The following is a 15,754-nucleotide window of genomic DNA, read 5'->3' on the forward strand; positions in this document are numbered from 1 at the left end:
CCGATTCACTTCATAATTAGACACAAACCCCAAATAGACATGACCTTTCTACTGACCCATATATTTTCACCATGACCCCTGAATGACCTTTACCTTATGGTCCAAATTTCTGAAAACATTAAATTTCATTTAACATCCTCATTATTTAATATATTAACTTCATAATCAACACCTCTTTCCATGTTTTTGACCTTGACATCTGAAATACCTTGACCTTATGGATCCAATATTAAATAAATTATCATTCCCTTTAACTTCCTCATTAGTTACCAGATTTACTTCATACTTGGACACAACATCCCATTGGACAATACCTCTCTACTGACCTATATGTTTTTGACCTATACATGTTTATGACCTACACATGTTTTTGACCTTGACCCCGAATTCCCTTAACGGTCCAATTTGAAAAATAAAATCCCTATACCTTCCTCACTCACGGTGCCTATACCACGATATCTTTTCAGACCTGTGTTGGGAGAATAAATCGCGACACAATTAATATTTTTAAGGATCTCTTTTTAAATATTTTACCAATTTAAATGGGATGAAGTGGAGAGCCCGCTCATTCGTATGAGTTTTCTAAAGGTATCATGATCTTTAAAAAAAAGTATTGTTTCAGTAAAGTGCAACCGCGCGTTTGAATGGTTAGAAAAATGTCAGATCAGTGTGGGGACTTCATATTACAAACGCTCAGCTGCACTTTACGCGGTGTAGTTCTATCGTTACAAAAATTAACATTGATATTTATGTTTTACGAAATTAATATCCGTCCGATTCACACATGTAATATTTGTATTGATATAAGTTAGAAAACAATGCATGTATGTTTGTATGGAAAATAAAATACCAGCTTTCGATTCATATCAAGTAGCGGTCATGAGCCTTACTGGCAGTGTGTACACCAAAACATACTAAAGACTTTGAGTTTTTTACGTCTAACTTGTACGTGTGATAACACTATGATTTGTAACAAACGTCTGTTGTTCAGTAATCAGGAACCCGCGCTATACATAATAACTGTAAGTTTTGGACTTTAATCTGCATATTTTGACATATCGAATAACTTGTAACTTAAAAATGTGTCTGATCTCAACATGTTTATTTTTTATACTTTCAAGATCATACTACAAACCATTCCTTTTGACAAACAAAGGAGTTCATATATATAATGTGAACATAAACAGTGTGAAATGTGCAAGACATTTTTTCAAGTCTGACAACACTTTCCTTCATCACAAGTGTTCATATTGTATGAATTGCAAACAGACGTTCAGTACATACCAAAGATTTTGTACTTATGTGTACAAGGCCACCACTAGTGTTAATTATCCAGAAGACAATACATCTTTTTCGTCTAAAAAATTATGTTAAATGATCAGAGGAAATGAACTGATGACTGATGATACAGTATGCTATATTTGTGGAATCCTTAGGTCAAAATTCCCAGAAGTGTTAGTTGGCGTGATTGTGCCTGCAGAGGTGGAGCTGTTATTATAAACTATATCGTAAAGTCACAACCACGTGTTCCTGTAGACAGACTTTCTGTTAACATACACTATACCACTGAACATCTGGTCACATCTTGCTAAGATCCCAGTACCAAAACAATACATGTATTTGATTCCTTGATTTATATAGCTATTATACAGACTATAATGACTATACTAAGACTATTCTATCATGTGGATCAGTTTAGCATTGTATATTAGCAGTATGTAAGTCAGCAGACACTTCCAAACTGTGTTTCGTTTGCAGCAACGTTGGCATATTATTGCTGTCCGCATACTAATCCCAAATCCCTGGTGCTTGATGAGCGACAAACATTATAAAATTTCTGTTTGCCACTTTAGAAAGAAAAACAATAACTGCAACTTTTAATGTCCATGAATAACTGTTAATATCCATGAATTCAATGCAAAGATCCAAGAAAAAGAACGAAAACAGCTTGCCAGAGCTTCAATGACACAAGATCAGATAGAAAACCAAAGACTTAAAGATAAAAAGCGTAAACAATTGGAAAGAAAAACAGGAACTGAGGAGCAGATAGAGAGTGATAGACAAAGAGATCAGGAAAGTAGGAAACAGCCGAGACTCAAAAAGAAATCCACAGCAAATAATTTTAGACGAAGACACAGACCGAGAGGGTCATACATTTCAAGACGCAGGAGGAACCCTGAGCAAAACAGTATTGACAGACAGAAGAACCAGAAAATTCAGGAAACTTAAAGAAGAAAACGGAATCCAGAACAGGAAAGTGTAGACTGACAGAAGAATCAAGTAAGTCACAGAGAAAAACGGTGGAAAAGGACTAAAGAAGACAGACAAACGGATCGGGAAAGACGAAGACGTTCACGGAGCAAAAGGACTACAGAACATGTTAATACAGACAGAGAGACAAACAAAGAATGTCAGAAACATGCTAGGTCTATGCAGTCAGAGGAGCAGCGGGAAAGAGCGAAGTCCCATGGTAGGACAAGGAAACCAACTTCTAGACATCCGTCTGATGTTCAAAAGGCTATTTCAAACTTCAAAGCTATCATCACAATTGCTGCTGAATACATTTGTAGTGTATGTCAAAGGTCGTTGTTTAGAAATAGTGTTACATTTTTAAACCTGAGTCAAATATTTCTAAAGAAACAGACACACATAAAATTTAGCCAGATGGACTTAAGTACATTTGTATTACTTGCCATAGATATTTATATGTGAAGATGACAATTTCGCCACAAGCACAAATTAATAAACTGTCTATATCAGACAATCCAGAAAATGTGAATTTAACCACCTTTGAAACCAGGTTGCTAGCAAGAAGGTATCCATTCATGAAGGTAGTACAATAACCTAAAGGTAAACAAAAGGGAAATATTGTCAGAGTAGTCAACATACCTGTTGATGCAAATGAAGTGTGTTCCAGTTTCCCACGTACACTTGCCTCATCTGGAATTTTACCAGTCAAATTGAAAAGAAAGAAGTCTTATAAAGGAAGAAAGCTTTCAAATGGCTTGTGAAGAATAACAGACACTATCAAATTGTTCAGACTCCACAAGTGAACATGACACTTCTGATACTTGGAAGAGTTTTGTCGATGAAGAAAAAGTACCGTCATCAGAGATGGAAAATGAGGAAGTTGGCACTATGATGCTAGACTCAGTCATCATATTGCTCTGACTCTGATTCGTCTGATGTGTACACTGCTTTGTGTACACAAACTGCAGAAGAAACACAATGTGATAATTGCATCCAGCGCAGTGATCAAGCTGCCGACGCTTCTAATATTGAGTCCATAGCTCCCGGAGACGGTCAATATCCAATACATTTTATGCTGGATCCTGGCTATGAGGAGTAATCCGTCTCAAGTATTTTCCCAACAACTGTTATGGATTTGATGCAGACAGGGAAATGAAGATAAGTCTAAAGAAAAACTTTAATGTCTGAATATTGAACTATAAAGGCACGTTTGCAAAGAATTTGGAATACTTATATTTTGCCCAGTATGTTTCGGAGTACAAACATGTTATGGATTCTGTGTCAATAGCAGTAAGAAAACGTTCCAATAAGCACCCTCCGCTAATGCTACTGATGCGGCTTTCATCAAAGATCCAGACAAGCTAAAGACTCTTATACTGAAGGACAGAGCATACCGGTATCTCCAGACGGTCCAAGGATCTCCACCATATTGACAAAGGTGTATGTATAAATTAATGGCAGCTGTCAAACAGTTTGGCATTTTCACATTCTTTTTCACTCTGTCTGCAGCTGATTCTTAATGGGCAGATTCTTTAAATGCCATCTTAAGACCAGAGGGAAAGCAGCTCAGCGAGAAAGAAATCCAGAATCTCTTCTGGGTGGAAAAATCAAAGCTATTAAAGTCAAACCCAGTGACGTTGGAAAGACATTTTGACCATAGGTTGCATTGTTTCTTCCAGAACCTCCTGCTATGTAGAGGTGAGCCTCTTGGTAAAGTTACACATTACTCGTAAAGAATTGAGATCCAGCAAAGAGGCTCCCCACATGCACATTGTGTCATTTGGGTAGAGAATGCTCCAACACTCAATGAAAACATCTTTATCGACACATATATCACATGTTATATACCGTCAGAAGAAGAAGATCCTCTGCTCTATAACCTAGTTACTACTGTATAGCAGCACCTACATACAGCAGCATGTAGTAAGAAGGGTATCGATTGTCGCTTCGGCTTTCCCTAACTAGCATCCTTGCATATATTGCGTGCTTCAGAGGTTGAATTTGAGGACGCAGTTTTCAAAGCTGCTACAGTTGAGGCAGCTGCAGACATCCTTACTATTGTTTTCCATGTACTAAACGATGACAAAGAGGGAACATAATTTTCCCTACATGATCTGTTGGTAAAGGCAAGAATTCCTGAAGAACAGTACAGGTATGCTTTGTCCATCGCCAAAAGAAGAAAACAAGTAGTTTTACAGAAAAAATTGAAGAGCAGTTTCTAAACCCATATAACAAGTATCTTCTGTAAGCATGGCAGGCAAATTTGGATGTGCAGCCTTGATCCGTATGCATACATACCTTACATAAAAGATGAGTGAGAAATTTTCTAACGAAATGCAGTGTCATGGATGGAGAGACCAGCTGAAAGCCTGTGAGAATGCCTTTTTGAATGCCCGCGAATAGACAGCACAAGAAGCAGTGTACCGATTACTGAGTTTTTCTCTTTTCAACTCCAACGTTTCAACTGTGTTCGTTCCAGAAGCATTGCCAGAGAAATGAGTGGCTTTTCTTAAACCTCAACAACATATACAGTCTATGGATGATGACGATGATAATGTATTTACAACATCTATCATAGATAGGTATGCTGCACGTCCAAGCCAATTACAAAGCATGTGCTTGGCACAGTTTGCCATCAATTATTCACCTTGCAAGACAAACTGTGATGCAGACCAATCCAAAGAAAAAGAATTCATTTGAAAAACAACCTTGGATCAATGAAGAAAAATAAATTCAAAACAATCAGGTCTACGCTACCACCACTAGTCTGTTCTAAAAGAACCAGAAGAATATTATTATACACAGTCTCTTCTTTTCTGGCCTTGGACAAATGAAAGTGATTGATTGAATTACCATCTTATGAAGATTACTTTGATGAAAACAATCGACAGCAATAGACAAGAGACCTGAAAGTCTGAAAAACTTCACAATGTCACAGGATTCAAAAAATATAGGAGGTCTCCCTGAAGAAGTAGTACTTGCTTTAGGATCAAAAGTTATTCTGATAAGAAATATTGATATTGCTGATGGCTTAGTAAATGGCAGTCAGGGTCAGATTGTTAAGTTTGTCAAATCTGGGAGAGGTGAAGTAGTTCCTATTGGAGTGAAGTTTGACAATCCAAAGGTTGGCCAGGATACACGACAGAAGTCTCCATAATTGTTAGAAATGCAGTCTCATCAAAATGCCACACCTATCTTGAGAACGAAAACTACATTTACTGTCACAAGAAAGAACAGAAACTTGACGGTTAACAGATACCAATTTCCATTGAAATCAGCTTTGGCTTGCACTTTTCATAAAGTTGTATCTTTCGAAGGCCATTTTAACCCTGGTCAGGCTTATATTGCCCTAAGTAGAGCAATATCGCTTGCCGGTCTACATCTTTCCAGTTTTGACAGCAAGAAATTAACCGTAAATTTGTCCGTCTAGAAATGAATGAAACATCTAAGAAACGATAAATCCATTCCACTGTATTTCTGCTTCTTCACTATGTGGAAAGAGACCATTATTGCCTCTGATTTAAACATCAGAGCATACCCTTGACCTCATTGTGGACACTTTACAACAACAATCTGATATCATCATCTTGACTGAAACATGGCTGAATGCTGACAATGCTGAATGCCATGACTTGGACACAGACTTCCATATTTACAGATCAGACAAGCAGAGTGAAAATGATGGTCGTGGAGTATCGTTACTTGTAAGGAAGACTGATGTTTGGCTGCAAATTGTAACATTCAAACTAGAATTGCCTTCACAGATAACAATGTATGTGGTTGCAGTATACAACTCCCCCGCATCTACTACTGCGCACTTGGAATCAGTACTTATGGCACAGATAACGCATGTCAACCAAGTTGGATGTTCTTCGTCATTTTTGGTAACAGGTGACTTCAATCAGAACATAAATAGTTTTTCCTCTGCACATATTTGCCAGACACTTTCAATAGGGGGATAAATGCAAAACGTGACATCAACAACCCACTGGTCAGACTCATGTCTTGACCATGTATACCTCACCAAATTTCACGCTTCTTCAAGTCGAATAACTCCAGCTTATTTCAGTAATCATATGTGGGTTTCCAGTGGTACAGGTTCAAATAACAAACAATAGATACAGAAAGATCAAGGTAATTAGGACAATGGTGTATAAGTATGAAAGGATGATATGATACAATGAAATGAAATACATATTTTCCACTTTACAAACAGAACACAATGTTAATGAAGACATTTGTATGAAAGCCATTTAAATTCAAAGTGTTATTAAGACCATTTGAAAGGTAACAAAACAGGTGTGTTTAGTATCGAACTAACTGTATGTGAAATTCCAGTATAAAATTGAAATATTAAAGTCTTCCACTTTACAGACAATAATTTTTTAAGTATACCATTATACGTATGGAATGTTTTGAAGTATTTAGCTATACATATACAAACTAAAAACTGAAGATAACTGCCATATTCACTACAAATAATTAAGTATTTAGCTCTACACACAGAATATTGTAAAGTATTGAGTCCTACAGACTAAGAATGTTGAAGTATTCTTGTGTACAACGTTAGATTGTGTGAAGTATTCAGCTATACATTTGAAAATAGTGAAATATTTAGTTATACAAACTGAAAGGCTATACAGGCTTTGATTTATGAAGTATTCAACTATACAAACTTAAGATTTTGAAGTAGTTATCTGTACAAATTATGAAGTATTCAGGTATACAGACTGAAAATTGTGAAGTATTCAGGTATACAACATAAAATTGTGTGACGCATTCAGCTACACAAAGTGAAATACGTTAAATATTCAAGTTAAAAGTGATACTTGTGAATTATTCAGCTATACAGACGGTAAATTATGAAGTATTCAACTCTAGAGACGGAAAATTGTGAAGTATGCAGCTACCTATCCTAAAAATTATGAAGTATTCAGCTATATAGACTGAAAATTGTGACATATTCAGTTCTACAAACTGGAAAGCTACCCAGACTGTGAATAATGAAGGGTCCAACTATACAGACGTTAGATTGTGAAGAAGTGTCACTGCAAATTGTGAAGTATTCAGCTATACAACATTAGATTGTGTGATGTATTCAGCTACACAGACGGAAAGTTGTGAAATATTTAGTTATACTCACTGAAAGGCTATGCAGACTGATATTAATGAAGAATTCAACTATATAGACTTAGGATTCTGAAGTAGTGATCTATACAGATTGTGAAGTATTCCGGTATACAGACTGAATAGTGTGAAGTATTCAGCTATACAACGTTAGATTGTGTCAAGTATTCAGCTACAGACTGAAATTTGTAAAATATGCAGTTAAACAAACAGATACTTGTGAATTATTCAGCCAAACATACTGTAAATTATGAAGTATTCAACTATACAGACAGAAATTTGTAATGTATTCAGCTACACAAACTGAAAACTGTGACATATCATATTCAGCTATGCAGACTTAAGATTATGAAGTATTAGGTGTACAAACTGAAAATTGTTAAGGATTCCGCCACACAACATTAGATTGTGTGAAGTATTCAGCTACAGACTGAAATTTGTAAAATTTTCAGTTATACAAACTGATACTTGTGAATTATTCAGCCAAACAGGCTGTAAATTAGGAAGTATTCAACTATAAACAATCCCAGAGTCGATAAATTGACCGCCTCCATATTGGCTATCACGTGAACCCGCCGCCATCTTGGTACTGAAAAATTTGACAGATAACAGCGTTCTACATGGGTGACATGTAGAACGCTTTTATCTGTCAAATTCTTAACGTAATTTAGACCGAATTTGCTGTATTTTTTAAAAAGAAATCATTTCAGTTATGCCTTAGCTTTAAACACAATTATTATTGAAATTTGTTATTAGAAGATAATCATAAAGGTCATTCCGCAGTATGAAGTAAACTTTGTGATTTTTAGCGTTAATAATTCCGCAGATGTCAATAAGCGAAATTTTAAAGATTAATGACCGAGATATACAATTTCTTTGAAAATCATATATCTGCCTTTGATTAAAACATTATTATTTCTCTATAAAAAAATGTATATAGTTCCAGGTATACCCAGAAAATTGTGAATTATTCACCTATTACAGACTCTGAGGGAAACAGACTGAACGTTTTGAAGTATTCAAAATATACAGGCTGAAAATTGTGAAGAGACTTAATTAAGAATGTGAAGCTATACTTACTGAATATTTGCCTTTGCAGAATGAAAATTCCGAAGTATTCGCCTCTAGAGACGATTATGAAGTATACTGCTATACCCACTGTAAATAGTGAAGTATTTAATAGTGAAGTGAAGCAATACAGACTTGAGGTTGTGAACTATCCTTCTTAAAAGGCTAAAATGTGAATAAAGACTTAAGATTATGAATTAATTATCAACCTATGACTGAAAATTGTAAAGTATTAAAAGACTAAAAAAGTGTTACTGAAGTATGAATTATTTTAAGTATTTAGAGATTACTACACTTACTACACAGGCGCCAGTTTCGTTATGTCAGTACTGGTGGATATCTGCAGAACCAATAAAAGAATGTATATGTATAGATAAATATTGCACTTGTATCTCTCTTCATTTATTTTTGTCGTCACTCTGTTTTATATACCTACAATTTATATATATGTGTTCCTCAATTCATAGGTCAAATCACCACGTTGGGGGCATTGTCATCTTACAGTGAAATATCTTGTTTTATATAAACCATGAGGAGAAGCCATATAATCATGCACAAGAAAGTGAAAATCTAAGAAACTGTTCTTAAATGCCGGGGTAGTATGTCTACATCTGGATCTGGAATTTTAATCGTTCCTAGATGTGAATCACTACTGGTAGAAACTTGAGTTGCAACATCTACCAAAAACGCGCTTCTCGTTTCATATTTGTTTCAAGACAGTTTCTTCAAAGAACGATATTTTGCTGCAATATCGATATGCAATAATCGGTATGGGTACTTGATGATCGGCTTTCCATCGATAAAATTATATTTTTGATAATATCCGTATGTCATTAAAGAGTAACTAAAGCTTGGTACCATCACGTCGACCCACAAACTTTTTCAATTTGTATCCGTCCATCGTAACTTTCTCTTTAGTTAAATGAACAAAATAAGCATGGGATGAAATATAGTATAATCTGCTCTTTTAACTAAGTTTGACATTTTAAAGCGAATATAAAATGCATGCTAATATATTTATATAGCCATTAGTTTAAAACTCGTAATTGTAACTACCAGTACACTGACAGAAAAATGCATAAAAAATATCATACTTTGATTTGTCATGCTGTTTTCATCAAAATTGCTACTTAACCTTGTAAGATCTAAAAACATTTCTAATGTTCATTTGATTATGTCGTTTCTGTTGACAAACGTCGAGCAATTCGTTTTTGTATTATATTTCTCATGATTGGTAATAACATTATTTACATTAAAATGTTTAAAAATATGTTCACATATACGAAGCAGCTACTTGTGAAGACATCCACATTTTGTTCACAGTTTAGATTTCTATTATTCAGCAAGTATTCGCCGTTTTAGCAACCTATGAAAGATTATCTTTAACTTAACAAAATCTAGTTCACGCTTGTACGGACACACTTAGTTGAAATCAAAATCTGCACTATTACTCATAGTTTTTTATAAATGTTTTATTCTCTATTCTTAAAATACTATTAATTTCTCATCATCATTATAAGCCATTTCATCATCATTAATTTCATTGTCATCCTAATCATCGATAAAAACATCATTATTATCCTCGTCAATGTAAGCAAATGTTTTCCATACAAATAATAACCCAACGACAAAATAGGAGTGGGTGTTTGTATTTGACAGGACTTTCGACATATTAATGCAAAAAAATCAATTCCTTTGACGCCTGTTTAACAGAGATAGATCCCAAAGGTATCGCTCAGTTGATGCTTATCGTGACGACTGTAAACGGTGTAACAATCTTGTTCAAATGTCTAAGAACTGTAACGATACTTAGTTAATGATGTAGGACGTGTCATTATGTATACTAAAACATGCACATGTGTGGCATGTGAATAGTGCACATTTATATATACCGATCAGACAGTAAGTTTAAACTTAAAATCAAGAGTTAAGGTTTGAATAAAGTGATCCCCGCCGATGCCCAGAGCGCACACAGGACGCCCTCAACGCCTATCAATCCCGTTAAGTTGCTTAAAATAGTATACATTTACAAATATTAAACATTAACTTGTTTAAAGAAGGTGCGATTTGTTGCAAGATTCATCCACCACCACCAATCAAGAGAAGTGTACATGACTTCACGTACACCCCATACAATAATCGGAAGTAATGAACGATTCAGGTAAAACCGCGAGCGGGATACGCAACCCTTACTGCTCAATTTTCTCTTTTTTTCTTGTTACGGCAGGGGAGACGTATCAGAACCCATGGCTCAAGACCGGTTTCTAAGTGCCTTCATCACCTTCCGAAACCTTTAATTTTATAGTAATTTACAAATAAGCAGCTATTATTATATTGTAAAAATTAAGTATTCTTTAGCAAAACATGTAAGTAACACATTATCAATCTCTTTGCGCAAATTTATACAACAAACCAACATCAAAAGCATCCCGTAAGAACATCTCACGTCAACAAGAAACAAACTAATCACTCAACCATAACATCCATGAACTAAAACTTAAAAAGAGTGTAGATTAATTATAAGTAATCGAGTATTATATTATATGCATATGACGAAATTTTGCAACAGCTGGGTGCTGAAGCAGTGTACCATGACACTCGCAATGTAAACATGATATAAGTTGTGTAAATTGAAAAAAGCAATAGCAAATTTCAATGGACAAGATGATTTTCTTTAGAGGTATAATATTTGATAGGGTGAATTTATATTGTATGCGTTGAAATAAAACTCAGAGTCTTAAGATATCCGTATATAAAACACTAAATAAGCTTAGAGTGCGTTTCACTAACATAGCGTATATTCACGCAACTTTAGGTTTACGAACAAAATTTACGCCGAACTTTAATTAATGCGTACGCCAATTCACTAAAATGTGCGAGAAAATTTACGCTGCGTGTAAGTGTTGTTTGGCCTCTCAGGTGCGCGCGGACGCGTAAGAAAGTAATCGTCTGCAACAGTATCTACTGTAAAGCGAGATTATACGATTTTTTACATGTGTTAAATTGTAATATATTGATAAAATATGTCGCAAAAACACAAAATAGGCAATAAAAATTATACATTGAAGACGAATTTCATAACATGCAGCAAAGACAAATTAGCGCCTCGAGCCGAATGTGACGAATGAATTTCGTACATATTTTCCTACAATAACCGAAGCATTCGTCTTTTTAGTTAGTTTTCGTGTGTCGTATGAATATATATATCGTTGCAGGAATTTTAAATAAACCGTTAAACTAAATTTAGATTCACAGCGTACATGCATGATTTACATGCTGGCAAATTCGTCTGTACAGCCTTTTTCGATTTCAGAATTAAATATCTGGTTTATTTAGCATTTTTTGACACATGTTCTTCTTAACTTTTATTTTAATTTATCTAAAAATATATGTTTAATAAGTTGTTTACACATGTTATATTAATTAATAAATATTTGACAAAAGCGTATATACTCGCTGTAAACAATCGATACAATGGACGTGAAAACGAAGAAAAAGAAAAAGAATTGGTCAAAAACGAGTTTGAAACGCTCGTTTCCGAGTATGAAAAAAAGTTTGACGTGCTCGAGAGTGATCTGTCCGGTTCGAGCAAATTAGCGTCCCAGGCAACAAGCAAACATTTTCGGATAAATAATTTAAAAAAAATATTTTATATTTTAACTGTTGCAAAAGAAAATGCTATCTTCTTAAAGTGGAAGTTAATTTCAGTAACATCATTCGCAGCACTACATAACCCATACTTTCATCAGACTATGTAAAAGCTCGATTAATTAAAGAGCTATGTTCTTTCTTATTAGCCCATGTAAAATTAGCAAATATAATTAAAAGTAAATATGAGCCACGTTCTGAGAAAACTGGGCTTAATGCATGTACGTAAAATGTCCGCCCAGATTAGCCTGTGCACTCCACACAGGCTAATCAGGGACGACACTTTCCGCCCAAATTGGATTTTTGCTAACAAGAGACTTCATTTCAACGAAACATGTCTTTCAAGCGGAAAGTGTCATCCCTGATTAGCCTGTGCGGACTGCACAGGCTAATCTGGGACGACACATAACGCACATGAATTATGCCCAGTTTTCTCAAAACTCGACTCATATAGAAATTTACCGCCCAGAAAGAGAGAATACTAACTCGGCGATAGTTTGGATAGTTTGTTCAGCTGAAAACAAAGTTTTGTCAGCTTTAAAATATGTATACCGTGTAATTGTTGGAGAGAAAATATGAGTTTTAAGAAGAAACAAGTTACTACATGTAGTTATTGGAAATTCCCTGACTTCCAGATCCAGTATTATATATGTGCGATACACGTGTGTTTCTGCAGTAAGATTTATTTTATACAAAGATTAGAATTCTCATCAAGGGATCTAGTGTTATCTCGTGACCGTCAGTTATCTGGCGTTAAATGCGATTCTTTATAATACAAAAGGATGTCACGTAATTACGTATTGTTCGTGGAGAACACACAGTAACAAACAAAGTTCTTTTCTGTTTTCATCGATTTTTATTTCTGTTAAATAAATTTAACACAACGCTTCTAATGTTCACGAAGTACAAATTTACAGCGCAGCAACCAACATGGCCGCCACGTCAAGAAGACGTGACAACTCTCAAAGTTCTTTTCCAAATCTAACCGCAGAATCTCGTCTTACAACAACCTCACAGCATTTTATTCTCAGGAAAATAAACATAAAGTTTAGATATGTCTTATCCCATTCTTGATTGGTTTACTGTTACTCTGTTACTCTGTCCCCGATTTACTAAACCCACCCCTTCGAATAACCCTTGTTGATTGGATGGACCGCTCATGCATGTACCACATGTCGCAGCAGAAAAGTGCAATATACAGTTATCACGGTTGACCAATATGTTTGTGATGAACATGTGCAGATAATAATCTTTTGGAACAGGAGGCCTCCTTTCATTAGCATACTTGCTCATATAACCCGGTGTTCTCTTATGGACAAACCACATTGGTAATATGAAACCTAACACTTCTATAATCAATTACGTAAACCCCGATACACATTAGATACACATTCAATCTGAACTTGCATCTGTTATGTACCTTGGGAAATTGGAATTACACTTATATATTCAATTATTTAAATTTAATTATACACCGTGTCTGAATTGGGACTTAATATGTCTGTTATGTATTGGTTTGAAGTAATTTTGACCTATGAGCCGAATTGTTAATCAAGACTAAGACAAATCAACGGAATCCGATGTTCCCGATAATTGAACTACATTGGAGAAATGAAACCATACATTTGTCAAACTTCATTACAACCCATCCGAAGATTCTATTTTAACTATATATATATATACACATGTTACTAATAATATTCATTACATTACATTATGATTAAGGATGTATTTCTAGAATATTTTCTTTATATAACTCTTCTTAGATTATTATCATTTGTTACACTAATATATAACATAACATTTATGTTATATAATGAATACATTACGTTACATGGTCATTGTTGAGGAGAAGGATTAAGTACCACACCGGTCCATTTTCATAATACGTTCACAAACGATAAGCATTGAAAAAATTGGGTTGATAGTATTTTTGTGTTGAACATAATTGTTTGGTTAACATTAAAGTGTCGTGTATCAAGAGATAGCATTCTGTAGTTGCTGTTGTTGTTTTTCTCAATAATTGTTATCACTTATCAAAATCAAACGCTAATAGTCTGAATGGAGTGTTTACATGCAGCGCTGGTTGTGTACATTATTTACCTTAATGAGCATGACATAATTCAATTGCGGTTTAGCACATCTCTTTATGTTCACTTAAGTAAATCGTAATTAAATCTGTCTGATCTCAAACAGTATTGCTAAAATCCGAATTGATTAATAATCGTACACGAGAAGAACGACCGAAGACTTTAAAGCTGTGTACAAACGCAATCGTTTTTATGTGTAGTCCTGCGAGACATTTATCCTATATCATTTGTATTCATCTCATCGAGAATTGCGAACTTAACGCGAATAATACATTAACCGAATAAATGTCTGTCATATAAAGGCCATCCTTAATACAAGTTTAGAACAGTATCTATTATAACCCGTTAAACAGGCCAAGATATTCAAAATGAATTATAATTAATTATATATTTACTGTTTAATATATTATTGTATAATTTAAACTAGTGTTTGAAAGAGCGTGAATGATTATGTTGATGTTTTTATATTACTTTAAAACAATATTTTCTGCTACTTGTGAAGCTCAAGATTCCCATTGTTTTATATAAGAAAAATAATGATCCACATACGCATGCTTTTCTTTCGGTGAATATCGTACTAATCAAACTTGATTATTTCTTATTTAACTGTATGTATACGTTTCTTTGTAAGCCTCTAATATACGCAGAGAGAGTCAGCTAGGGGAGGTAACCGCAATTAATAGTTATACTTTAACTCACATATTTATAGCTTCTGGTTCTTAATGTAATATATCCTTAAACAAAATGAAGATCTAGTACACAGTATGTTACCTTAAAAAATGTTACTTTAAAGTTATTGGAAAGCCAAAACTTACACTTCCCTTATATTTTGCGTGTGATTAAACAAAGTATACTCTAATCAAATTCTTAATAGAAACAATACTTCCTTTTGCGAAATTATTTAGCATCGTAATACGGTAAACATTCATTCCGCTTTTAAGACATTGTTAAAAACTCTCCGTGACATCTGCGCATGTTTAAGAGTTAACGTTTTAGTCCTTGCAAAGTCTACAACATCATGACGTAAATACCAACATCTTTATGAAACTTTCCTTTAGAATGAAAAATGGTAAAATTCAAATAAAATTGAACTTGCGTGGACAATGAAACAGCGTCTTTAAAGAGGTCTATTTTACATATCATTTTCAATTTCAATGCAACGAAACGTATAAAGCTCCTGTCACGGTTTTATTGACGTATCAAGCGATGGGTTACATGTATCACTTGCATATATAAAGTCAGTCCTTAAATTGTATGTAGTGTCATGTTACTGTTCAGGGTTGCTCATGCGTTGGCGTTTAATTATTTAACATATCTTTAAAGAGGTTTTGGATGTTTAATTCTATATCTTGATGAAATATAGATTTTTTATTAGTTTTACAAAATTAAATCTTCAAAGCAAGTCGCCAGTGTACGCTTACCAGGGTCGGAATGTGTTGAATTGCATAAATACTATAAAATGAGCCTTGTTCTGAGAAAACAGGGCTTAATGAATGTGCGTAAAGTGTTGTCCATGATTAGCCTGTGCAGTCAGCACAGGCTAATTAGAGACGACACTTTCCGCCTTACTT

This window comes from Dreissena polymorpha, chromosome 2, assembly GCF_020536995.1.
Source record: "Dreissena polymorpha isolate Duluth1 chromosome 2, UMN_Dpol_1.0, whole genome shotgun sequence".
Taxonomy (NCBI): domain Eukaryota; kingdom Metazoa; phylum Mollusca; class Bivalvia; order Myida; family Dreissenidae; genus Dreissena; species Dreissena polymorpha.